The sequence below is a fragment of the Orcinus orca genome, chromosome 2 (assembly GCF_937001465.1).
Source record: "Orcinus orca chromosome 2, mOrcOrc1.1, whole genome shotgun sequence".
Lineage (NCBI taxonomy): Eukaryota > Metazoa > Chordata > Mammalia > Artiodactyla > Delphinidae > Orcinus > Orcinus orca.
Genome location: NC_064560.1, coordinates 51494409 through 51520430, shown reverse-complemented (window position 1 = coordinate 51520430; position 26022 = coordinate 51494409). Strand labels below are relative to the sequence as shown.

The 26022-nt window shown below is 44.4% G+C and overlaps 1 long non-coding RNA gene across 2 annotated transcripts in view; it reads left to right on the top strand.

Moving 5' to 3' along the window:
* The window catches only part of LOC125963539 (uncharacterized), a 163605-nt gene that overhangs the window by 6896 nt on the left and 130687 nt on the right, over window positions 1-26022 (top strand). Inside the window, exon 2 of one of the 2 annotated variants that reach the window (XR_007475614.1) lies at window positions 3810-3891. This is a non-coding gene — a long non-coding RNA (uncharacterized LOC125963539). Of the gene's footprint in view, window positions 1-3770; window positions 3892-26022 lie in introns of those variants that run through there. The other variant, XR_007475613.1, reaches the window with a different exon arrangement.

The following is a 26022-nucleotide window of genomic DNA, read 5'->3' as shown; positions in this document are numbered from 1 at the left end:
ACCCCACGTTTTCTGATGTGAGCCCAGTGATGCCAGGACACTCCTGTCATGTTCCCATCATCATGGGGATGTGGGCCTTCTGCTCTGAGGTCCCAATGTCTGGGTTGCTCACAGTTTCATGATGTGGGCTGTCTGGTGTTAGTTCACTCTGGCCTGGATCCCCTAGCCTCTGTGCTCTGGGCCGCCTGCTGGGAGGTTCCAACTGCTGGATTCCTCACCTTTCTTATTTTTGGGCCCTCTGTTGTGAGGCTCCTCCTGCCTGCCTCACTCCCAGCCCCTTGGTGATGGGTGTCCTATGGTTTGAAGCCACATGTTCTGGGTTCCTCACCTTTAGATGATGTGGCCCTACTCATGTGAGGACACTCCTGCCTGGTTCCAATCCATTTGGTGATGTGGGCCCTCTGGTGTGAGTCTGATCCTGACTGTGTTCGTCACACTTCTCTGAGGTGGGCCCTCTGCTGTGAGGTCATTCGTGCCTGGTTGGCACACATCGCCTTGGCAACGTCAGCCCTCTGGTGGCAGTTGGAGCCTGCTGGGAGCCTCCTTCCCTTGGTGATGAGGGTCCTCTGGTGTCAGGCCCTAACTGCTGGTCTCCCAAAATTTTCTGATACGTACTCAGTGGTGCGAGGACACTCCTACCAGATTTATATCCCCATGGGGATGTGGGCCTCCTGCTCTGAGGTCCCAATGGCTGGGTTGCTCAGTTTCATGACATGGGCCCTCTTCTGTGAGTTCACTGTGGCCTGGATCCCATAGCCTTGGTGCTCTGGGCCGCCTGCTGGGAGGTTCCAACTGCTGGATTCCTTACTTTTTTATTCTATGGGCCCAGTGTTGTGAGGCTACTCCTGCCTGCCTCACTCCGAGGCCCTTGGTGATGTGGGTCCTCTGGTTTGAGGACACATGTGCCGAGTATCTCACCTTTCAATGATGTGGCCCCAATGGTGTGAAGACACTCCTGCCTGGTTCCCATCCCCTTGGTGATGTGGGCCCTCTGGTGAGAGTCTGATGTTGGCTGGGTTTCTCACCTTTCTGTGAGGTGGGACCTCTGCTGTGAGGTAACTCCTGCCTGGCTTGCTCACATTGCCTTGGCAACGTGAGCCCTCAGGTGGCAGTTGGAGCCTGCTGGGAAACTCCTCCCCTCAGTTATGAGATCTCTGGATAAAACACATATGCCCTTTTTTGCCAAGTGCATTATTTTCCAAGTTCTGTCTCTTTTCCTATGCTTTAAAAGCGACTCCCGTGTACCTTCTGAAATCGGTTTCCAGCAATTCTGCCCCGCATTCAAGTCCTCTTCGCAGCCTTACTTCAGTAAAATTTTGGATGATACCTGTCATTTATAACTCTGCAGGTTTGTGAATTACAGTGCCCCTGAGCTCCTTTCTTCAACTCGCTTTCTTGTGAGCTGGCCGCAAAACCGCAGGATCTCTTCAGGTCCTAATCTGGTTCCAGCATGGCATGCGGAGCCTTTGGTACATTCGTCTTCCTGGTGGGAAATGAGAGTTAAATTTGCCCGTCCAGACACCTCCAGCTAGTCTCTCATTGGTTCTCCTTATTCCTGTTCATCTTCCGCAGAAATTGCAAACTTGGCGAAACAGGAGGTTAAAGGCACTGACTTTCCAAGTGGGGAGAGTGTTAGTGAAGCGTCTGGAATGTTGCACCCGAGTACCAGGGGACAAAAACTGAGACACATTTGAACACGTTTCCCGATCACATGGTGGATCATACTCTGGGTTCCACATGCATGTTTTAGCTGAAGGAAGAATCCCTTAAACCTGGAGAGTTGAGACCCTTGGAATGGGTACCATGCAATATGACTTCAAAGGGTCTGCATTTGCTCACCGAACCTCACCAATCCTATCACTGCTGCGTTTATGCCGCTGTACACCCCCTTGATTCTCTTTCGGAGACATATAAATCCATAGGTTTTAAGATTCTTACTAGTCAGGTATATTCTTACGCTTTTAATATGGGGTGTTGAGTCCACTTCGTTGAGCAAGGAGTAGCTCTTGTCTATTACATATTTGGCTTATGGAACGGTATCTGTGCTAATTTCAATCTCTGGTTTTATGCAGCACCCCAACTCACCTTTCCCCTTAAGCAAGCATAAGTTGGTTTTCTACATTTGATAGCCTGTTCTGTGTTGCAATTCAGTTCCTTTGTAGCCAAGTTTACATTCCATGTAGTAGTGATATCTTCTGATGTTTCTTTTTCTGTGTGACTTATTTCACTTAGAATCATCGTACCTGAATGCACTCATTATGCTGCTATGGTCCTGATGACGTAGATTTCATTGCTGAGTGATATTGCATTGTACGTAAGTACCACAACTTCTTTATCCATTTTTCGCTTTCTGTGATACTGAACTTGTACCGTAAATGAGGTTCTTGTAAAGAGAGCCGTCCCAAACTTTGGGTGCCTGTGTCTTCTTGATTTTAATTTCCCTAAGCTATAGGACAATAAGTGGAAGTGCCCTATGCTCTGTTGCTTTGTTTTTTAGATGTTTCAGGAAACACCATACACTTCTCCAGAGTGGCTGTTGGCAATTTACATCCCGCCCATCAGCATAACAAGTCTCCCAGCTCTCCATGGCCTGTCCTGCCTTTCTGGATTTTACACTTTTTTCAGATGGCCCTTTTGACCTGGGGACAGTGAGACTTCATTGTAGTGCAGATTTCCTTTGCAAGCTTGCTTGGTTGGCCAAAAAGGGCGTATGCGTTGTTTCCTGAATATATTCAGGAAAAAACGCATACACCCTTTTTGGCCAAGTGCATCATTGTGGACGTTCTGTCTATTTTCCTATGCTTTACATGCAATTGCAGTATACCTCCTGAAATCGGTTTCCTGCAATTCTGCCCTGTTTTCAAGTCCTCTTGGCAGCCTTACTTCAATATATTTTTGGACGATAGCTGTCATTTATAACTCTGCAGGTTTGTGAATGACAGTGCCCCTGAGCTCCTTTCTTCAACTCGCTTTCTTGTGAGCTGGCCGCAACACCGCAGGATTGCTTCAGGCGCTAGTGTGGTTCCGGCATGGCACGCTGAGCGTTTGGTTAATTCCTCTTCCTGGTGGGAAATGAGAGTTAAATTTGCCCGTCCAGACACCTCCAGCTAGTCTGTCATTGGTTCTCCATATTCCGGTTCATTTTCCACAGAAATTGCAAACTGGGCCAAACAGGAGGTTAAAGGCACTGACTCTCCAAGTGGGGAGAGTGTTACTAAGCGTCTGGAATGTTGCACCCGGGTACCAGGGGACAAAAACTGAGACACATTTGAACACGTTTCCCGATCACACGGTGGATCATACTCTGGGTTCCACATGCATGTTTTAGCTGAAGGAAGAATCCCTTAAACCTGGAAAGTTGAGACCCATGGAATGGGTACCATGCAATATGACTTCAGAGGGTCTGCATTTGCTCACCGAACCTCACCAATCCTATCACTGCTGCGTTTATGCACTGTACACACGCTTGATTCTCTTTCGGAGACATATAAATCCATAGGTTTTAAGATTCTTACTAGTCAGGTATATTCTTAGGCGTTTAATATGGGGTGTTGAGTCCACTTCGTTGAGCAAGGAGTAGCTCTTGTCTATTACATATTTGGCTTATGGAACGGTATCTGTGCTAACTTCCATCTCTGGTTTTATGCAGCAGCGCAACTCACCTTTCCCCTTAAGAAAGCATAAGTTGGATTTCTACATTTGAGACCCTGTTCTGTTTTGTAATTCACTTCCTGTGTAGCCAAGTTTACATTCCGTGTAGTAGTGATATCTTATGATGTTTCTTTTTCTGTGTGACTTATTTCACTTAGAATCATCGTACCTGAATCCACTCATTGTGCTGCTAAGGGCCTGATGACATAGATTTCATTGCTGAGTGATATTGCATTGTACGTAAGTACCACAACTTCTTTATCCATTTTTCGCTTTCTGTGATATTGAACTTGTACCGTAAACGAGGTTCTTGTAAACAGAGCCGTCCCAAACTTTGGGGTGGCTGTGTCTTTTTGATTTTAATTTCCCTAAGCTATAGGACCATAAGTGGAAGTGCCCTATGCTCTGTTGCTTTGTTTTTTAGATGTTTCAGGAAACACCATACACTTCTCCAGAGTGGCTGTTGGCAATTTACATTCCGCCCATCAGCATAACAAGGCTCCCAGTTCTCCATGGCCTGTCCTGCCTTTCTGGATTTTACACTTTTTTCAGATGGCCCTTTTGACCTGGGGGCAGTGAGACTTCATTGTAGTGCAGATTTCCTTTGCAAGCTTGCTTGGTTGGCCAAAAAGGGCATATGCGTTGTTTCCTGAATATATTCAGGAAAAAACGCATACGCCCTTTTTGGCCAAGTGCATCATTGTGGACGTTCTGCCTCTTTTCCTATGCTTTACATGCAATTGCAGTATACCTCCTGAAATCGGTTTCCTGCAATTCTGCCCTGTTTTCAAGTCCTCTTGGCAGCCTTACTTCAATATATTTTTGGACGATAGCTGTCATTTATAACTCTGCAGGTTTGTGAATGACAGTGCCCCTGAGCTCCTTTCTTCAACTCGCTTTCTTGTGAGCTGGCCGCAACACCGCAGGATTGCTTCAGGCCCTAGTGTGGTTCCGGCATGGCACGCTGAGCGTTTGGTTAATTCCTCTTCCTGGTGGGAAATGAGAGTTAAATTTGCCCGTCCAGACACCTCCAGCTAGTCTGTCATTGGTTCTCCATATTCCGGTTCATCTTACGCAGAAATTGCAAATTGGGCCAAACAGGAGGTTAAAGGCACTGACTCTCCAAGTGGGGAGAGTGTTACTAAGTGTCTGGAATGTTGCACCCGGGTACCAGGGGACGAAAACTGAGACACATTTGAACACGTTTCCCGATCACACGGTGGATCATACTCTGGGTTCCACATGCATGTTTTAGCTGAAGGAAGAATCCCTTAAACCTGGAAAGTTGAGACCCATGGAATGGGTACCATGCAATATGACTTCAGAGGGTCTGCATTTGCTCACCGAACCTCACCAATCCTATCACTGCTGCATTTATGCCGCTGTACACACGCTTGATTCTCTTTCGGAGACATATAAATCCATAGGTTTTCACATTCTTACTAGTCAGGTATATTCTTAGGCGTTTAATATGGGGTGTTGAGTCCACTTCGTTGAGCAAGGAGTAGCTCTTGTCTATTACATATTTGGCTTATGGAACGGTATCTGTGCTAACTTCCATCTCTGGTTTTATGCAGCAGCGCAACTCACCTTTCCCCTTAAGCAAGCATAAGTTGGATTTCTACATTTGAGACCCTGTTCTGTTTTGTAATTCACTTCCTGTGTAGCCAAGTTTACATTCCGTGTAGTAGTGATATCTTATGATGTTTCTTTTTCTGTGTGACTTATTTCACTTAGAATCATCGTACCTGAATCCACTCATTGTGCTGCTATGGGCCTGATGACATAGATTTCATTGCTAAGTGATATTGCATTGTACGTAAGTACCACAACTTCTTTATCCATTTTTCGCTTTCTGTGATAATGAACTTCTACCATAAACGAGGTTCTTGTAAACAGATCCGTCCCAAACATTGGGTGGCTGTGTCTTTTTGATTTTAATTTCCCTAAGCTATAGAACCATAAGTGGAAGTGCCCTAGGCTCTGTTGCTTTGTTTTTTAGATGTTTCAGGAAACACCATACACTTATCCAGAGTGGCTGTTGGCAATTTACATCCCGCCCAGCAGCATAACAAGGCTCCCAGTTCTCCATGGCCTGTCCTGCCTTTCTGGATTTTACACTTTTTTCAGATGTCCCTTTTGACCGGGGGGCAGTGAGACTTCATTGTAGTGCAGATTTCCTTTGCAAGCTTGCTTGGTTGGCCAAAAAGAGCGTATGCGTTTTTTCCTGAATATATTCAGGAAAACACGCATACGCCCTTTTTGGCCAAGTGCATCATTGTGGACGTTCTGCCTCTTTCCCAATGCTTTACATGCAATTCCAGTCTACCTCCTGAAATCGGTTTCCTGCAATTCTGCCCCGCTTTCAAGTCCTCTTGGCAGCCTTACTTCAATATATTTTTGGACGATAGCTGTCATTTATAACTCTGCAGGTTTGTGAATGACAGTGTCCCTGAGCTCTTTCTTCAACTCGCTTTCATGTGAGCTGGCCGCAACACCGCAGGATTGCTTCAGGCCCTAGTGTGGTTTCGGCATGGCATGCTGAGCCTTTGGTTAATTCCTCTTCCTGGTGGGAAATGAGAGTTAAATTTGCCCGTCCAGACACCTCCAGCTAGTCTCTCATTGGTTCTCCCTATTCCTGTTCATTTTCCACAGAAATTGCAAACTGGGTCAAACAGGCGGTTAAAGGCATTGACTTTCCAAGTGGGGAGAGTGTTAGTAAAGCGTCTGGAATGTTGCACCCGAGTACCAGGGGACGAAAACTGAGACACATTTGAACACGTTTCCCGATCACACAGTGGATCATACTCCGGGTTCCACATGCATGTTTTAGCTGAAGGAAGAATCCCTTAAACCTGGAGAGTTGAGACCCATGGAATGGGTACCATGCAATATGACTTCAAAGGGTCTGCATTTGCTCACCGAACCTCACCAATCCTATCACTGCTGCGTGTATGCCGCTGTACACATGCTTGATTCTCTTTCGGAGACATATAAATCCATAGGTTTTCAGATTCTTACTAGTCAGGTATATTCTTAGCCGTTTAATATGTCGTGTTGAGTCCACTTCGTTGAGCAAGGAGTAGCTCTTGTCTATTACATATTTGGCTTATGGAACTGTATCTGTGCTAACTTCCATCTCTGGTTTTATGCAGCACCCCAACTCACCTTTCCCCTTAAGCAAGCATAAGTTGGTTTTCTACATTTGAGACCCTGTTCTGTTTTGTAATTCAGTTCCTGTGTAGCCAAGTTTACATTCCGTGTAGTAGTGATATCTTATGATGTTTCTTTTTCTGTGTGACTTACTTCACTTAGAATCATCGTACCTGAATCCACTCATTATGCTGCTACGGGCCTGATGACATAGATTTCATTGCTGAGTGATATTGCATTGTACGTATGTACCACAAGTTCTTTATCCATTTTTCGCTTTCTGTGATATTGAACTTGTACCGTAAACGAGGTTCTTGTAAACAGAGCCGTCCCAAACTTTGGGGTGGCTGTGTCTTTTTTATTTTAATTTCCCTAAGCTATAGGACCATAAGTGGAAGTGCCCTAGGCTCTGTTGCTTTGTTTTTTAGATGTTTCAGGAGACACCGTACACTTCTCCAGAGTGGCTGTTGGCAATTTACATCCCGCCCATCAGCATAACAAGGCTCCCAGTTCTCCATGGCCTGTCCTGCCTTTCTGGATTTTACACTTTTTTCAGATGGCCCTTTTGACCAGGGGGCAGTGAGACTTCATTATAACACAGATTTCCTTTGCAAGCTTGCTTGGTTGGCCAAAAAGGGCGTATGCGTTTTTTCCTGAATATATTCAGGAAAAAACGCATACGCCCTTTTTGGCCAAGTCCATCATTGTGGACGCTCTGCCTCTTTTCCTATGCTTTACATGCAATTCCAGTCTACCTCCTGAAATCGGTTTCCTGCAATTCTGCCCCGCTTTCAAGTCCTCTTGGCAGCCTTACTTCAATATATTTTTGGACGATAGCTGTCATTTATAACTCTGCAGGTTTGTGAATTACAGTGCCCCTGAGCTCCTTTCTTCAACTCGCTTTCTTGTGAGCTGGCCGCAACACCGCAGGATTGCTTCAGGCCCTAGTGTGGTTCCCGCATGGCATGCTGAGCCTTTGGTTAATTCCTCTTCCTGGTGGGAAATGAGAGTTAAATTTGCCCGTCCAGACACCTCCAGCTAGTCTTTCATTGGTTCTCCCTATTCCTGTTCATTTTCCGCAGAAATTGCAAACTTGGCCAAACAGGAGGTTAAAGGCACTGACTCTCCAAGTGGGGAGAGTGTTAGTAAAGCGTCTGGAATGTTGCACCCGAGTACCAGGGGACGGAAACTGAGACACATTTGAACACATTTCCCGATCACACGGTGGATCATACTCTGGGTTCCACATGCATGTTTTAGCTGAAGGAAGAATCCCTTAAACCTGGAGAGTTGAGACCCATGGAATGTGTACCATGCAATATGACTTCAAAGGGTCTGCATTTGCTCACCGAACCTCACCAATCCTATCACTGCTGCGTTTATGCTGCTGTACACACGCTTGATTCTCTTTCGGAGACATATAAATCCATAGGTTTTAAGATTCTTACTAGTCAGGTATATTCTTAGGCGTGTAATATGGGGTGTTGAGTCCACTTCGTTGAGCAAGGAGTAGTTCTTGTCTATTACATATTTGGCTTATGGAACGGTATCTGTGCTAATTTCAATCTCTGGTTTTATGCAGCACCCCAACTCACCTTTCCCCTTAAGCAAGCATAAGTTGGTTTTCTACATTTGAGACCCTGTTCTGTTTTGTAATTCAGTTCCTGTGTAGCCAAGTTTACATTCCGTGTAGTAGTGATATCTTATGATGTTTCTTTTTCTGTGTGACTTATTTCACTTAGAATCATCGTACCTGAATCTACTCATTATGCTGCTACGGGCCTGATGACATAGATTTCATTGGTGATTGATATTACATTGTACATAAGTACCACAACTTCTTTATCCATTTTTCGCTTTCTGTGATATTGAACTTGTACCGTAAACGAGGTTCTTGTAAACAGAGCCGTCCCAAACTTTGGGGTGGCTGTGTCTTTTTTATTTTAATTTCCCTAAGCTATAGGACCATAAGTGGAAGTGCCCTAGGCTCTGTTGCTTTGTTTTTTAGATGTTTCAGGAGACACCGTACACTTCTCCAGAGTGGCTGTTGGCAATTTACATCCCGCCCATCAGCATAACAAGGCTCCCAGTTCTCCATGGCCTGTCCTGCCTTTCTGGATTTTACACTTTTTTCAGATGGCCCTTTTGACCAGGGGGCAGTGAGACTTCATTATAACACAGATTTCCTTTGCAAGCTTGCTTGGTTGGCCAAAAAGGGCGTATGCGTTTTTTCCTGAATATATTCAGGAAAAAACGCATACGCCCTTTTTGGCCAAGTCCATCATTGTGGACGCTCTGCCTCTTTTCCTATGCTTTACATGCAATTCCAGTCTACCTCCTGAAATCGGTTTCCTGCAATTCTGCCCCGCTTTCAAGTCCTCTTGGCAGCCTTACTTCAATATATTTTTGGACGATAGCTGTCATTTATAACTCTGCAGGTTTGTGAATTACAGTGCCCCTGAGCTCCTTTCTTCAACTCGCTTTCTTGTGAGCTGGCCGCAACACCGCAGGATTGCTTCAGGCCCTAGTGTGGTTCCCGCATGGCATGCTGAGCCTTTGGTTAATTCCTCTTCCTGGTGGGAAATGAGAGTTAAATTTGCCCGTCCAGACACCTCCAGCTAGTCTTTCATTGGTTCTCCCTATTCCTGTTCATTTTCCGCAGAAATTGCAAACTTGGCCAAACAGGAGGTTAAAGGCACTGACTCTCCAAGTGGGGAGAGTGTTAGTAAAGCGTCTGGAATGTTGCACCCGAGTACCAGGGGACGGAAACTGAGACACATTTGAACACATTTCCCGATCACACGGTGGATCATACTCTGGGTTCCACATGCATGTTTTAGCTGAAGGAAGAATCCCTTAAACCTGGAGAGTTGAGACCCATGGAATGTGTAGCATGCAATATGACTTCAAAGGGTCTGCATTTGCTCACCGAACCTCACCAATCCTATCACTGCTGCGTTTATGCTGCTGTACACACGCTTGATTCTCTTTCGGAGGCATATAAATCCATAGGTTTTAAGATTCTTACTAGTCAGGTATATTCTTAGGCGTGTAATATGGGGTGTTGAGTCCACTTCGTTGAGCAAGGAGTAGTTCTTGTCTATTACATATTTGGCTTATGGAACGGTATCTGTGCTAATTTCAATCTCTGGTTTTATGCAGCACCCCAACTCACCTTTCCCCTTAAGCAAGCATAAGTTGGTTTTCTACATTTGAGACCCTGTTCTGTTTTGTAATTCAGTTCCTGTGTAGCCAAGTTTACATTCCGTGTAGTAGTGATATCTTATGATGTTTCTTTTTCTGTGTGACTTATTTCACTTAGAATCATCGTACCTGAATCTACTCATTATGCTGCTACGGGCCTGATGACATAGATTTCATTGGTGAGTGATATTACATTGTACATAAGTACCACAACTTCTTTATCCATTTTTCGCTTTCTGTGATATTGAACTTGTACCGTAAACGAGGTTCTTGTAAACAGAGCCGTCCCAAACTTTGGGGTGGCTGTGTCTTTTTTATTTTAATTTCCCTAAGCTATAGGACCATAAGTGGAAGTGCCCTATGCTCTGTTGCTTTGTTTTTTAGATGTTTCAGGAAACACCATACACTTCTCCAGAGTGGCTGTTGGCAATTTACATTCCGCCCATCAGCATAACAAGTCTCCCAGCTCTCCATGGCCTGTCCTGCCTTTCTGGATTTTACACTTTTTTCAGATGGCCCTTTTGACCTGGGGGCAGTGAGACTTCATTGTAGTGCAGATTTCCTTTGCAAGCTTGCTTGGTTGGCCATAAAGGGCGTATGCGTTGTTTCCTGAATATATTCAGGAAAAAACGCATACGCCCTTTTTGGCCAAGTGCATCATTGTGGACGTTCTGTCTATTTTCCTATGCTTTACATGCAATTGCAGTATACCTCCTGAAATCGGTTTACTGCAATTCTGCCCTGTTTTCAAGTCCTCTTGGCAGCCTTACTTCAATATATTTTTGGACGATAGCTGTCATTTATAACTCTGCAGGTTTGTGAATGACAGTGCCCCTGAGCTCCTTTCTTCAACTCGCTTTCTTGTGAGCTGGCCGCAACACCGCAGGATTGCTTCAGGCCCTAGTGTGGTTCCGGCATGGCACGTTGAGCGTTTGGTTAATTCCTCTTCCTGGTGGGAAATGAGAGTTAAATTTGCCCGTCCAGACACCTCCAGCTAGTCTGTCATTGGTTCTCCATATTCCGGTTCATCTTACGCAGAAATTGCAAATTTGGCCAAACAGGAGGTTAAAGGCACTGACTCTCCATGTGGGGAGAGTGTTACTAAGCGTCTGGAATGTTGCACCCGGGTACCAGGGGACGAAAACTGAGACACATTTGAACACGTTTCCCGATCACACGGTGGATCATACTCTGGGTTCCACATGCATGTTTTAGCTGAAGGAAGAATCCCTTAAACCTGGAAAGTTGAGACCCATGGAATGGGTACCATGCAATATGACTTCAGAGGGTCTGCATTTGCTCACCGAACCTCACCAATCCTATCACTGCTGCGTTTATGCCGCTGTACACACGCTTGATTCTCTTTCGGAGACATATAAATCCATAGGTTTTCCGATTCTTACTAGTCAGGTATATTCTTAGGCGTTTAATATGGGGTGTTGAGTCCACTTCGTTGAGCAAGGAGTAGCTCTTGTCTATTACATATTTGGCTTATGGAACGGTATCTGTGCTAACTTCCATCTCTGGTTTTATGCAGCAGCGCAACTCACCTTTCCCCTTAAGCAAGCATAAGTTGGATTTCTACATTTGAGACCCTGTTCTGTTTTGTAATTCACTTCCTGTGTAGCCAAGTTTACATTCCATGTAGTAGTGATATCTTATGATGTTTCTTTTTCTGTGTGACTTATTTCACTTAGAATCATCGTACCTGAATCCACTCATTGTGCTGCTACGGGCCTGATGACATAGATTTCATTGCTAAGTGATATTGCATTGTACGTAAGTACCACAACTTCTTTATCCATTTTTCGCTTTCTGTGATAATGAACTTCTACCATAAACGAGGTTCTTGTAAACAGATCCGTCCCAAACATTGGGTGGCTGTGTCTTTTTGATTTTAATTTCCCTAAGCTATAGAACCATAAGTGGAAGTGCCCTAGGCTCTGTTGCTTTGTTTTTTAGATGTTTCAGGAAACACCATACACTTATCCAGAGTGGCTGTTGGCAATTTACATCCCGCCCAGCAGCATAACAAGGCTCCCAGTTCTCCATGGCCTGTCGTGCCTTTCTGGATTTTACACTTTTTTCAGATGTCCCTTTTGACCGGGGGGCAGTGAGACTTCATTGTAGTGCAGATTTCCTTTGCAAGCTTGCTTGGTTGGCCAAAAAGAGCGTATGCGTTTTTTCCTGAATATATTCAGGAAAACACGCATACGCCCTTTTTGGCCAAGTGCATCATTGTGGACGTTCTGCCTCTTTCCCAATGCTTTACATGCAATTCCAGTCTACCTCCTGAAATCGGTTTCCTGCAATTCTGCCCCGCTTTCAAGTCCTCTTGGCAGCCTTACTTCAATATATTTTTGGACGATAGCTGTCATTTATAACTCTGCAGGTTTGTGAATGACAGTGCCCCTGAGCTCTTTCTTCAACTCGCTTTCATGTGAGCTGGCCGCAACACCGCAGGATTGCTTCAGGCCCTAGTGTGGTTTCGGCATGGCATGCTGAGCCTTTGGTTAATTCCTCTTCCTGGTGGGAAATGAGAGTTAAATTTGCCCGTACAGACACCTCCAGCTAGTCTCTCATTGGTTCTCCCTATTCCTGTTCATTTTCCACAGAAATTGCAAACTGGGTCAAACAGGCGGTTAAAGGCATTGACTTTCCAAGTGGGGAGAGTGTTAGTAAAGCGTCTGGAATGTTGCACCCGAGTACCAGGGGACGAAAACTGAGACACATTTGAACACGTTTCCCGATCACACAGTGGATCATACTCCGGGTTCCACATGCATGTTTTAGCTGAAGGAAGAATCCCTTAAACCTGGAGAGTTGAGACCCATGGAATGGGTACCATGCAATATGACTTCAAAGGGTCTGCATTTGCTCACCGAACCTCACCAATCCTATCACTGCTGCGTGTATGCCGCTGTACACATGCTTGATTCTCTTTCGGAGACATATAAATCCATAGGTTTTCAGATTCTTACTAGTCAGGTATATTCTTAGCCGTTTAATATGTCGTGTTGAGTCCACTTCGTTGAGCAAGGAGTAGCTCTTGTCTATTACATATTTGGCTTATGGAACTGTATCTGTGCTAACTTCCATCTCTGGTTTTATGCAGCACCCCAACTCACCTTTCCCCTTAAGCAAGCATAAGTTGGTTTTCTACATTTGAGACCCTGTTCTGTTTTGTAATTCAGTTCCTGTGTAGCCAAGTTTACATTCCGTGTAGTAGTGATATCTTATGATGTTTCTTTTTCTGTGTGACTTACTTCACTTAGAATCATCGTACCTGAATCCACTCATTATGCTGCTACGGGCCTGATGACATAGATTTCATTGCTGAGTGATATTGCATTGTACGTATGTACCACAAGTTCTTTATCCATTTTTCGCTTTCTGTGATATTGAACTTGTACCGTAAACGAGGTTCTTGTAAACAGAGCCGTCCCAAACTTTGGGGTGGCTGTGTCTTTTTTATTTTAATTTCCCTAAGCTATAGGACCATAAGTGGAAGTGCCCTAGGCTCTGTTGCTTTGTTTTTTAGATGTTTCAGGAGACACCGTACACTTATCCAGAGTGGCTGTTGGCAATTTACATCCCGCCCATCAGCATAACAAGGCTCCCAGTTCTCCATGGCCTGTCCTGCCTTTCTGGATTTTACACTTTTTTCAGATGGCCCTTTTGACCAGGGGGCAGTGAGACTTCATTATAACACAGATTTCCTTTGCAAGCTTGCTTGGTTGGCCAAAAAGGGCGTATGCGTTTTTTCCTGAATATATTCAGGAAAAAACGCATACACCCTTTTTGGCCAAGTCCATCATTGTGGACGCTCTGCCTCTTTTCCTATGCTTTACATGCAATTCCAGTCTACCTCCTGAAATCGGTTTCCTGCAATTCTGCCCCGCTTTCAAGTCCTCTTGGCAGCCTTACTTCAATATATTTTTGGACGATAGCTGTCATTTATAACTCTGCAGGTTTGTGAATTACAGTGCCCCTGAGCTCCTTTCTTCAACTCGCTTTCTTGTGAGCTGGCCGCAACACCGCAGGATTGCTTCAGGCCCTAGTGTGGTTCCCGCATGGCATGCTGAGCCTTTGGTTAATTCCTCTTCCTGGTGGGAAATGAGAGTTAAATTTGCCCGTCCAGACACCTCCAGCTAGTCTTTCATTGGTTCTCCCTATTCCTGTTCATTTTCCGCAGAAATTGCAAACTTGGCCAAACAGGAGGTTAAAGGCACTGACTCTCCAAGTGGGGAGAGTGTTAGTAAAGCGTCTGGAATGTTGCACCCGAGTACCAGGGGACGGAAACTGAGACACATTTGAACACATTTCCCGATCACACGGTGGATCATACTCTGGGTTCCACATGCATGTTTTAGCTGAAGGAAGAATCCCTTAAACCTGGAGAGTTGAGACCCATGGAATGTGTACCATGCAATATGACTTCAAAGGGTCTGCATTTGCTCACCGAACCTCACCAATCCTATCACTGCTGCGTTTATGCTGCTGTACACACGCTTGATTCTCTTTCGGAGGCATATAAATCCATAGGTTTTAAGATTCTTACTAGTCAGGTATATTCTTAGGCGTGTAATATGGGGTGTTGAGTCCACTTCGTTGAGCAAGGAGTAGTTCTTGTCTATTACATATTTGGCTTATGGAACGGTATCTGTGCTAATTTCAATCTCTGGTTTTATGCAGCACCCCAACTCACCTTTCCCCTTAAGCAAGCATAAGTTGGTTTTCTACATTTGAGACCCTGTTCTGTTTTGTAATTCAGTTCCTGTGTAGCCAAGTTTACATTCCGTGTAGTAGTGATATCTTATGATGTTTCTTTTTCTGTGTGACTTATTTCACTTAGAATCATCGTACCTGAATCTACTCATTATGCTGCTACGGGCCTGATGACATAGATTTCATTGGTGAGTGATATTACATTGTACATAAGTACCACAACTTCTTTATCCATTTTTCGCTTTCTGTGATATTGAACTTGTACCGTAAACGAGGTTCTTGTAAACAGAGCCGTCCCAAACTTTGGGGTGGCTGTGTCTTTTTTATTTTAATTTCCCTAAGCTATAGGACCATAAGTGGAAGTGCCCTATGCTCTGTTGCTTTGTTTTTTAGATGTTTCAGGAAACACCATACACTTCCCCAGAGTGGCTGTTGGCAATTTACATTCCGCCCATCAGCATAACAAGTCTCCCAGCTCTCCATGGCCTGTCCTGCCTTTCTGGATTTTACACTTTTTTCAGATGGCCCTTTTGACCTGGGGGCAGTGAGACTTCATTGTAGTGCAGATTTCCTTTGCAAGCTTGCTTGGTTGGCCAAAAAGGGCGTATGCGTTGTTTCCTGAATATATTCAGGAAAAAACGCATACGCCCTTTTTGGCCAAGTGCATCATTGTGGACGTTCTGTCTATTTTCCTATGCTTTACATGCAATTGCAGTATACCTCCTGAAATCGGTTTCCTGCAATTCTGCCCTGTTTTCAAGTCCTCTTGGCAGCCTTACTTCAATATATTTTTGGACGATAGCTGTCATTTATAACTCTGCAGGTTTGTGGATGACAGTGCCCCTGAGCTCCTTTCTTCAACTCGCTTTCTTGTGAGCTGGCCGCAACACCGCAGGATTGCTTCAGGCCCTAGTGTGGTTCCGGCATGGCACGTTGAGCGTTTGGTTAATTCCTCTTCCTGGTGGGAAATGAGAGTTAAATTTGCCCGTCCAGACACCTCCAGCTAGTCTGTCATTGGTTCTCCATATTCCGGTTCATCTTACGCAGAAATTGCAAATTTGGCCAAACAGGAGGTTAAAGGCACTGACTCTCCAAGTGGGGAGAGTGTTACTAAGCGTCTGGAATGTTGCACCCGGGTACCAGGGGACGAAAACTGAGACACATTTGAACACGTTTCCCGATCACACGGTGGATCATACTCTGGGTTCCACATGCATGTTTTAGCTGAAGGAAGAATCCCTTAAACCTGGAAAGTTGAGACCCATGGAATGGGTACCATGCAATATGACTTCAGGGGGTCTGCATTTGCTCACCGAACCTCACCAATCCTATCACTGCTGCGTTTATGCCGCTGTACACACGCTTGATTCTCTTTCGGAGACATATAAATCCATAGGTTTTAAGATTCTTACTAGTCAGGTATATTCTTAGGCGTTTAATATGGGGTGTTGAGTCCACTTCGTTGAGCAAGGAGTAGCTCTTGTCTATTACATATTTGGCTTATGGAACGGTATCTGTGCTAACTTCCATCTCTGGTTTTATGCAGCAGCGCAACTCACCTTTCCCCTTAAGCAAGCATAAGTTGGATTTCTACATTTGAGACCCTGTTCTGTTTTGTAATTCAGTTCCTGTGTAGCCAAGTTTACATTCCGTGTAGTAGTGATATCTTATGATGTTTCTTTGTCTGTGTGACTTATTTCACTTAGAATCATCGTACCTGAATCCACTCATTGTGCTGCTACGGGCCTGATGACATAGATTTCATTGCTAAGTGATATTGCATTGTACGTAAGTACCACAACTTCTTTATCCATTTTTCGCTTTCTGTGATAATGAACTTCTACCATAAACGAGGTTCTTGTAAACAGATCCGTCCCAAACATTGGGTGGCTGTGTCTTTTTGATTTTAATTTCCCTAAGCTATAGAACCATAAGTGGAAGTGCCCTAAGCTCTGTTGCTTTGTTTTTTAGATGTTTCAGGAAACACCATACACTTATCCAGAGTGGCTGTTGGCAATTTACATCCCGCCCAGCAGCATAACAAGGCTCCCAGTTCTCCATGGCCTGTCCTGCCTTTCTGGATTTTACACTTTTTTCAGATGTCCCTTTTGACCGGGGGGCAGTGAGACTTCATTGTAGTGCAGATTTCCTTTGCAAGCTTGCTTGGTTGGCCAAAAAGAGCGTCTGTGTTTTTTCCTGAATATATTCAGGAAAAAACACATATGCCCTTTTTGACCAAGTGCATCATTGTGGACGTTCTGCCTCTTTTCCTATGCTTTACATGCAATTCCAGTCTACCTCCTGAAATCGGTTTCCTGCAATTCTGTCCCGCTTTCAAGTCATTTTGGCAGCCTTACTTCAATATATTTTTGGACGATAGCTGTCATTTATAACTCTGCAGGTTTGTGAATTACAGTGCCTCTGAGCTCCTTTCTTCAACTCGCTTTCTTGTGAGCTGGCCGCAACACCGCAGGATTGCTTCAGACCCTAGTGTGGTTCCGGCATGGCACACTGAGCCTTTGGTTAATTCCTCTTCCTGGTGGGAAATGAGAGTTAAATTTGCCCGTCCAGACACCTCCAGCTAGTCTGTCATTGGTTCTCCCTATTCCTGTACATCTTCCGCAGAAATTGCAAACTGGGCCAAACAGGAGGTTAAAGGCACTGACTCTCCAAGTGGGGAGAGTGTTAGTAAAGCGTCTGGAATGTTGCACCCGAGTACCAGGGGATGAAAACTGAGACACATTTGAACACGTTTCCCGATCACACGGTGGATCATACTCTGGGTTCCACATGCATGTTTTAGCTGAAGGAAGAATCCCTTAAACCTGGAGAGTTGAGACCCATGGAATGGGTACCATGCAATATGACTTCAAAGGGTCTGCATTTGCTCAACGATCCTCTCCAATCCTATCACTGGTGCGTTTATGCTGCTGTACACGCACTTGATTCTCTTTTGGAGACATATAAATCCATAGGTTTTCAGATTCTTACTAGTCAGGTATTTTCTTAGGCGTTTAATATGGGGTGTTGAGTCCACTTCGTTGAGCAAGGAGTAGCTCTTGTCTATTACATATTTGGCTTATGGAACGGTATCTGTGCTAATTTCAATCTCTGGTTTTATGCAGCACCCCAACTCACCTTTCCCCTTAAGCAAGCATAAGTTGGTTTTCTACATTTGAGACCCTGTTCTGTTTTGTAATTCAGTTCCTGTGTAGCCAAGTTTACATTCCGTGTAGTAGTGATATCTTATGATGTTTCTTTTTCTGTGTGACTTATTTCACTTAGAATCATTGTACCTGAATCCACTCATTATGCTGCTAAGGACCTGATGACATAGATTTCATTGCTGAGTGATATTGCATTGTACGTAAGTACCACAACTTCTTTATCCATTTTTCGCTTTCTGTGATATTGAACTTGTACCGTAAACGAGGTTCTTGTAAACAGAGCCGTCCCAAACTTTGGGGTGGATGTGTCTTTTTGATTTTAATTTCCCTAAGCTATAGGACCATAAGTGGAAGTGCCCTAGGCTCTGTTGCTTTGTTTCTTAGATGTTTCAGGAAACACCATACACTTCTCCAGAGTGGCTGTTGGCAATTTACATCCCGCCCATCAGCATAACAAGGCTCCCAGTTCTCCATTGCCTGTGCTGCCTTTCTGGATTTTACACTTTTTTCAGATGGCCCTTTTGACCGGGGGGCAGTGAGACTTCATTGTAGTGCAGATTTCCTTTGCAAGCTTGTTTGGTTGCCAAAAAGGGCGTATGCGTTTTTTCCTGAATATATTCAGGAAAAAACGCATACGCCCTTTTTGGCCAAGTGCATCATTGTGGACATTCTGCCTCTTTTCCTATGTTTTACATGCAATTCCAGTCTACCTCCTGAAATCGGTTTCCTGCAATTTTGCCCCGCTTTCAATTCCTCTTGGCAGCCTTACTTCAATACATTTTAGGATGATAGCTGTCATTTATAACTCTGCAGGTTTGTGAATGACAGTGTCCCTGAGCTCCTTGCTTCTGCTCACTTTCTTGTGATCTGGCCGCAACACTGCAGCATTGCTTTAGGCCATAGTGTGCTTCCGGCACGGCACACTGAGCCTTTGGTTAATTCCTCTTCCTGGTGGGAAATGAGAGTTAAATTTGCCCGTCCAGACACCTCCAGCTAGTCTCTCATTTGTTCTCCCTATTCCTGTTCATCTTCCGCAGAAATTGCAAACTGGGCCAAACAGGAGGTTAAAGGCACTGACTCTCCAAGTGGGGAGAGTGTTAGTAAAGCGTCTGGAATGTTGAACCCGAGTACCAGGGGACGAAAACTGAGACACATTTGAACACGTTTCCCGATCACATTTTGGATCATACTCTGGGTTCCACATGCATGTTTTAGCTGAAGGAAGAATCCCTTAAACCTGGAGAGTTGAGACCCATGGAATGGGTACCATGCAATATGACTTCAAAGGGTCTGCATTTGCTCACCGATCCTCACCAATCCTATCACTGGTGCGTTTATGCTGCTGTACACGCACTTGATTCTCTTTTGGAGACATATAAATCCATAGGTTTTCAGATTCTTACTAGTCAGGTATATTCTTAGGCATTTAATATGGGGTGTTGAGTCCACTTCGTTGAGCAAGGAGTAGCTCTTGTCTATTACATATTTGGCTTATGGAACGGTATCTGTGCTAATTTCAATCTCTGGTTTTATGCAGCACCCCAACTCACCTTTCCCCTTAAGCAAGCATAAGTTGGTTTTCTACATTTGAGACCCTGTTCTGTTTTGTAATTCAGTTCCTGTGTAGCCAAGTTTACATTCCGTGTAGTAGTGATATCTTATGATGTTTCTTTTTCTGTGTGACTTATTTCACTTAGAATCATCGTACCTGAATCCACTCATTATGCTGCTACGGGCCTGATGACATAGATTTCATTGCTGAGTGATATTGCATTGTACGTAAGTATCACAACTTCTTTGTCCATTTTTCGCTTTCTGTGATATTGAACTTGTAGCGTAAACGAGGTTCTTGTAAACAGAGCCGTCCCAAACTTTCGGGTGGCTGTGTCTTTTTGATTTTAATTTCCGTAAGCTATAGGACCATAAGTGGAAGTGCCCTAGGCTCTGTTGCTTTGTTTCTTAGATGTTTCAGGAAACACCATACACTTCTCCAGAGTGGCTGTTGGCAATTTACATCCCGCCCATCAGCATAACAAGGCTCCCAGTTCTCCATGGCCTGTCCTGCCTTTCTGGATTTTACACTTTTTTCAGATGGCCCTTTTGACCGGGGGGCAGTGAGACTTCATTGTAGTGCAGATTTCCTTTGCCAGCTTGCTTGGTTGGCCAAAAAGTGCGTATGCGTTTTTTCCTGAATATATTCAGGAAAAAACGTATATGCCATTTTTGGCCAAGTGCATCATTGTCGACGTTCTGCCTCTTTTCCTATGCTTTACATGCAATTCCAGTCTACCTCCTGAAATCGGTTTCCTGCAATTCTGCCCCACTTTCAAGTCCTCTTGGCAGCCTTACTTCAATATATTTTTGGACGACAGCTGGCATTTATAACTCTGCAGGTTTGTGAATGACAGTGCCCCTGAGCTCCTTTCTTCAACTCGCTTTCTTGTGAGCTGGCCGCAACACCGCAGGATTGTTTCAGGCCCTAGTGTGGTTCCGGCATGGCATGCTGAGCCTTTGGTTAATTCCTCTTCCTGGTGGGAAATGAGAGTTAAATTTGCCCGTCCAGACACCTCCAGCTAGTCTCTCATTGGTTCTCCCTATTCCTGTTCATTTTCCTCAGAAATTGCAAACTGGGCCAAACAGGAGGTTAAAGGCACTGACTCTCCAAGTGGGGAGAGTGTTAATAAAGCGTCTAGAATGTTGCACCCGAGTACCAGGGGACGAAAACTGAGACACATTTGAACACGTTTCCCGATCACACGGTGGATCATACTCTGGTTTCCACATGCATGTTTTAGCTGAAGGAAGAATCCCTTAAACCTGGAGAGTTGAGACCCATGGAATGGGTACCATGCAATATGACTTCAAAGGGTCTGCATTTGCTCACTGATCCTCAACAATCCTATCACTGCTGTGTTTATGCCGCTGTACACACACTTGATTCTCTTTTGGAGACATATAAATCCATAGGTTTTAAGATTCTTACTAGTCAGGTATATTCTTAGGCGTTTAATATGAGGTGTTGAGTCCAATTCGTTCATCAAGGAGTAGCTCTTGTCTGTTACATATTTGGCTTATGGAACGGTATCTGTGCTAATTTCAATCTCTGGTTTTATGCAGCACCCCAACTCACCTTTCCCCTTAAGCAAGCATAAGTTGGTTTTCTACATTTGGGACCCTGTTCTGTTTTGTAATTCAGTTCCTGTGTAGCCAAGTTTACATTCCGTGTAGTAGTGATATCTTATGATGTTTCTTTTTCTGTGTGATTTATTTCACTTAGAATCATCGCACCTGAATCCACTCATTATTCTGCTATGGGCCTGATGACATAGATTTCATTGCTGAGTGATATTGCATTGTACGTAAGTACCACAACTTCTTTATCCATTTTTCGCTTTCTGTGATATTGAACTTGTACCATAAACGAGGTTCTTGTAAACAGAGCCGTCCCAAACTTTGGGGTGGCTGTGTCTTTTTGATTTTAATTTCCCTAAGCTATAGGACCATAAGTGGAAGTGCCCTAGGCTCTGTTGCTTTGTTTTTTAGATGTTTCAGGAAACACCATACACTTCTCCAGAGTGGCTGTTGGCAATTTACATCCCGCCCATCAGCATAACAAGGCTCCCAGTTCTCCATGGCCTGTCCTGCCTTTCTGGATTTTACACTTTTTTCAGATGGCCCTTTTGACCGGGGGGAAGTGAGACTTCATTGTAGTGCAGATTTCCTTTGCAAGCTTGCTTGGTTGGCCAAAAAGGGCGTATGCGTTTTTTCCTGAATATATTCAGGAAAAAACGCATACGCCCTTTTTGGCCAAGTACATTATTGTGGACATTCTGCCTCTTTTCCTATGCTTTACATGCAATTCCAGTCTACCTCCTGAAATCGGTTTCCTGCAATTCTGCCACGTTTTCAAGTCCTCTTGGCAACCTTACTTCAATATATTTTTGGATGATAGCTGTCATTTATAACTCTGCAGGTTTGTGAATGACAGTGCCCCTGAGCTCCTTTCTTCAACTCGCTTTCTTGTGAGCTGGCCACAACACCGCAGGATTGCTTCAGGCCCTAGTGTGCTTCCGGCATGGCACACTGAGCCTTTGGTTAATTCCTCTTCCTGGTGGGAAATGAGAGTTAAATTTGCCCGTCCAGACACCTCCAGCTAGTCTCTCATTGGTTCTCCCTATTCCTGTTCATTTTCCGCAGAAATTGCAAACTGGGCCAAACAGCAGGTTAAAGGCACTGACTCTCCAAGTGGGGAGAGTGTTAGTAAAGCGTCTGGAATGTTGCACCCGAGTACCAGGGGACGAAAACTGAGACACATTTGAACACGTTTCCCGATCACACGGTAGATCATACTCTGGGTTCCACATGCATGTTTTAGCTGAAGAAAGAATCCCTTAAACCTGGAGAGTTGAGACCCATGGAATGGGTACCATGCAATATGACTTCAAAGGGTCTGCATTTGCTCACCAAACCTCACCAATCCTACCACTGCTGCGTTTATGCTGCTGTACACACACTTGATTCTCTTTCGGAGGCATATAAATCCATAGGTTTTAAGATTCTTACTAGTCAGGTGTATTCTTAGGCGTTTAATATGGCGTCTTGAGTCCACTTCGTTGAGCAAGGAGTAGCTCTTGTCTATTACATATTTGGCTTATGGAACGGTATCTGTGCCAATTTCAATCTCTGGTTTCATGCAGCACCCCAACTCAACATTCCCCTTAAGCAAGCGTAAGTTGGTTTTCTACATTTGAGACCCTGTTCTGTTTTGTAATTCAGTTCCTGTGTAGACAAGTTTACATTCCGTGTAGTAGTGATATCTTATGAAGTTTCTTTTTCTATGTGACTTATTTCACTTAGAATCATCGTATCTGAATCCACTCATTATGCTGCGACGGGCCTGATGACATAGATTTCATTGCTGAGTGATATTGCATTGTACGTAAGTACCACAACTTCTTTATCCATTTTTCGCTTTCTGTGATATTGAACTTGTACCGTAAACAAGGTTCTTGTGAACAGAGCCATCCCAAACTTTGGGGTGGCTTTGTCTTTTTGATTTTAATTTCCCTAAGCTATAGGACCATAAGTGAAAGTGCCCTAGGCTCTGTTGCTTTGGTTTTTAGATGTTTCAGGAAACACCATACACTTCTCCAGAGTGGCTGTTGGCAATTTACATCCCGCCCGTCAGCATAACAAGGCTCCCAGTTCTCCATGGCCTGTCCTGCCTTTCTGGATTTTACACATTTTTCAGATGGCCCTTTTGACCGGTGGGCAGTGAGACTTCATTGTAGTGCAGATTTCCTTTGCAAGCTTGCTTGGTTGGCCAAAAAGGGCCTATGCGTTTTTTCCTGAATATATTCAGGAAAAAACGCATAGGCCCTTTTTGGCCAAGTGCATCATTGTGGACGTTCTGCCTCTTTTCCTATGCTTTACATGCAATTCCAGTCTACCTCCTGAAATCGGTTTCCTGCAATTCTGCCCCGCTTTCAACTCCTCTTGGCAGCCTTACTTCAATATATTTTTGGACGATAGCTCTCATTTATAACTCTGCAGTTTTGTGAATGACAGTGCCCCTGAGCTCCTTTCTTCAACTCGCTTTCTTGTGAGCTGGCTGCAACACCGCAGGATTGTTTCAGGCCCTAGTGTGGTTCCGGCATGGCACGCTGAGCCTTTGGTTAATTCCTCTTCCTGGTGGGAAATGAGAGTTAAATTTGCCCGTCCAGACACCTCCAGCTAGTCTCTCATTGGTTCTCCCTATTCCTGTTCATTTTCCGCAGAAATTGCAAACTGGGCCAAACAGGAGGTTAAAGGCACTGACTCTCCAAGTGGGGAGAGTGTTAGTAAAGCGTCTGGAATGTTGCACCCGAGTACCAGGGGACGAAAACTGACACACATTTGAACACGTTTCCCGATCACACGGTGGATCATACTCTGGGTTCCACATGCATGTTTTAGCTGAAGGAAGAATCCCTTAAACCTGGAGAGTTGAGACCCATGGAATGGGAACCATGCAATATGTCTTCAAAGGGTCTGCATTTGCTCACCGAACCTCACCAATCCTATCACTGCTGCGTTTATGCCGCTGTACACACACTTGATTCTCTTTCGGAGACATATAAATCCATAGGTTTTCAGATTCTTACTAGTCAGGTATATTCTTAGGCGTTTAATATGGGGTGTTGAGTCCACTTCGTTGAGCAAGGAGTTGCTCTTGTCTATTACATATTTGGCTTATGGAACGCTATCTGTGCTAATTTCAATCTCTGGTTTTATGCAGCACCCCAACTCACCTTTCCCCTTAAGCAAGCATAAGTTGGTTTTCTACATTTGAGACCCTGTTCTGTTTTGTAATTCTTTTCCTGTGTAGCCAAGTTTACATTCCGTGTAGTAGTGATATCTTATGATGTTTCTTTTTCTCTGTGACTTATTTCACTTAGAATCATCGTACCTGAATCCACTCATTATGCTGCTACGGGCCTGATGACATAGATTTCATTGCTGAGTGATATTGCATTGTACGTAAGTACCACAACTTCTTTATCCATTTTTCGCTTTCTGTGATATTGAACTTGTACCGTAAACGAGGTTCTTGTAAACAGAGCCGTCCCAAACTTTGGGGTGTCTGTGTCTTTTTGAGTTTAATTTCCCTAAGCTATAGGACCATAAGTGGAAGTGCCCTAGGCTCTGTTGCTTTGTTTTTTAGATGTTTCAGGAAACACCATACACTTCTCCAGAGTGGCTGTTGACAATTTACATCCCTCCCAGCAGCATAACAAGGCTCCCAGTTCTCCATGGCCTGTCCTGCCTTTCTGGATTTTACACTTCTTTCAGATGGCCCTTTTGACCGGGGGGCAGTGAGAGTTCATTGTAGTGCAGATTTCCTTTGCAAGCTTGCTTGGTTGGCCAAAAAGAGCATATGCGTTTTATCCTGAATATATTCAGGAAAAAATGCATACGCCCTTTTTGGCCAAGTGCATCACTGTGGACGTTCTGCCTCTTTTCCTATGCTTTACATGCAATTCCAGTCTACCTCCTGAAATCGGATTCCTGCAATTCTGCCCCGCTTTCAAGTCCTCTTGGCAGCCTTACTTCAATATATTTTTGGACGATAGCTGTCATTTATAACTCTGCAGGTTTGTGAATGACAGTGCCCCTGAGCTCCTTTCTTCACCTCGCTTTCTTGTGAACTGTCCGCAACACCGCAGGATTGCTTCAGGCCCTAGTGTGGTTCTGGCATGGCACGCTGAGCCTTTGGTTAATTCCTCTTCCTGGTGGGAAATGAGAGTTAAATTTGCCCGTCCAGACACCTCCAGCTAGTCTCTCATTGGTTCTCCCTATTCCTGTTCATTTTCCGCAGAAATTGCAAACTGGGCCAAACAGGAGGTTAAAGGCACTGACTCTCCAAGTGGGGAGAGTGTTAGTAAAGCGTCTGGAATGTTGCACCCGAGTACCTGGGCACGAAAACTGAGACAACTTTGAACACGTTTCCCGAGCACACGGTGGATCATACCCTGGGTTCCACATGCATGTTTTAGCTGAAGGAAGAATCCCTTAAACCTGGAGAGTTGAGACCCATGGAATGGGTACCATGCAGTATGACTACAAAGGGTCTGCATTTGCTCACCGAACCTCACCAATCCTATCACTGCTGCCTTTATGCTGCTGTACACACATTTGATTCTCTTTCAGAGACATATAAATCCATAGGTTTTAACATTCTTACTAGTCAGGTATATTCTTAGGCGTTTAATATGGGGTGTTGAGTCCACTTCGCTGAGCAAGGAATAGCTCTTGTCTATTACATATTTGGCTTATGGAACGGTATCTGTGCTAATTTCAATCTCTGGTTTTATTCAGCAGCCCAACTCACCTTTCCCCTTAAGCAAGCATAAGTTGGTTTTCTACATTTGAGACCCTGTTCTGTTTTGTAATTCAGTTCCCGTGTAGCCAAGTTTACATTCCGTGTGGTAGTGATATCTTATGATGTTTCTTTTTCTCTGTGACTTATTTCACTTAAAATCATCGTACCTGAATCCACTCATTATGCTGCTACGGGCCTGATGACATAGATTTCATTGCTGAGTGATATTGCATTGTACGTAAGTACCACAACTTCTTT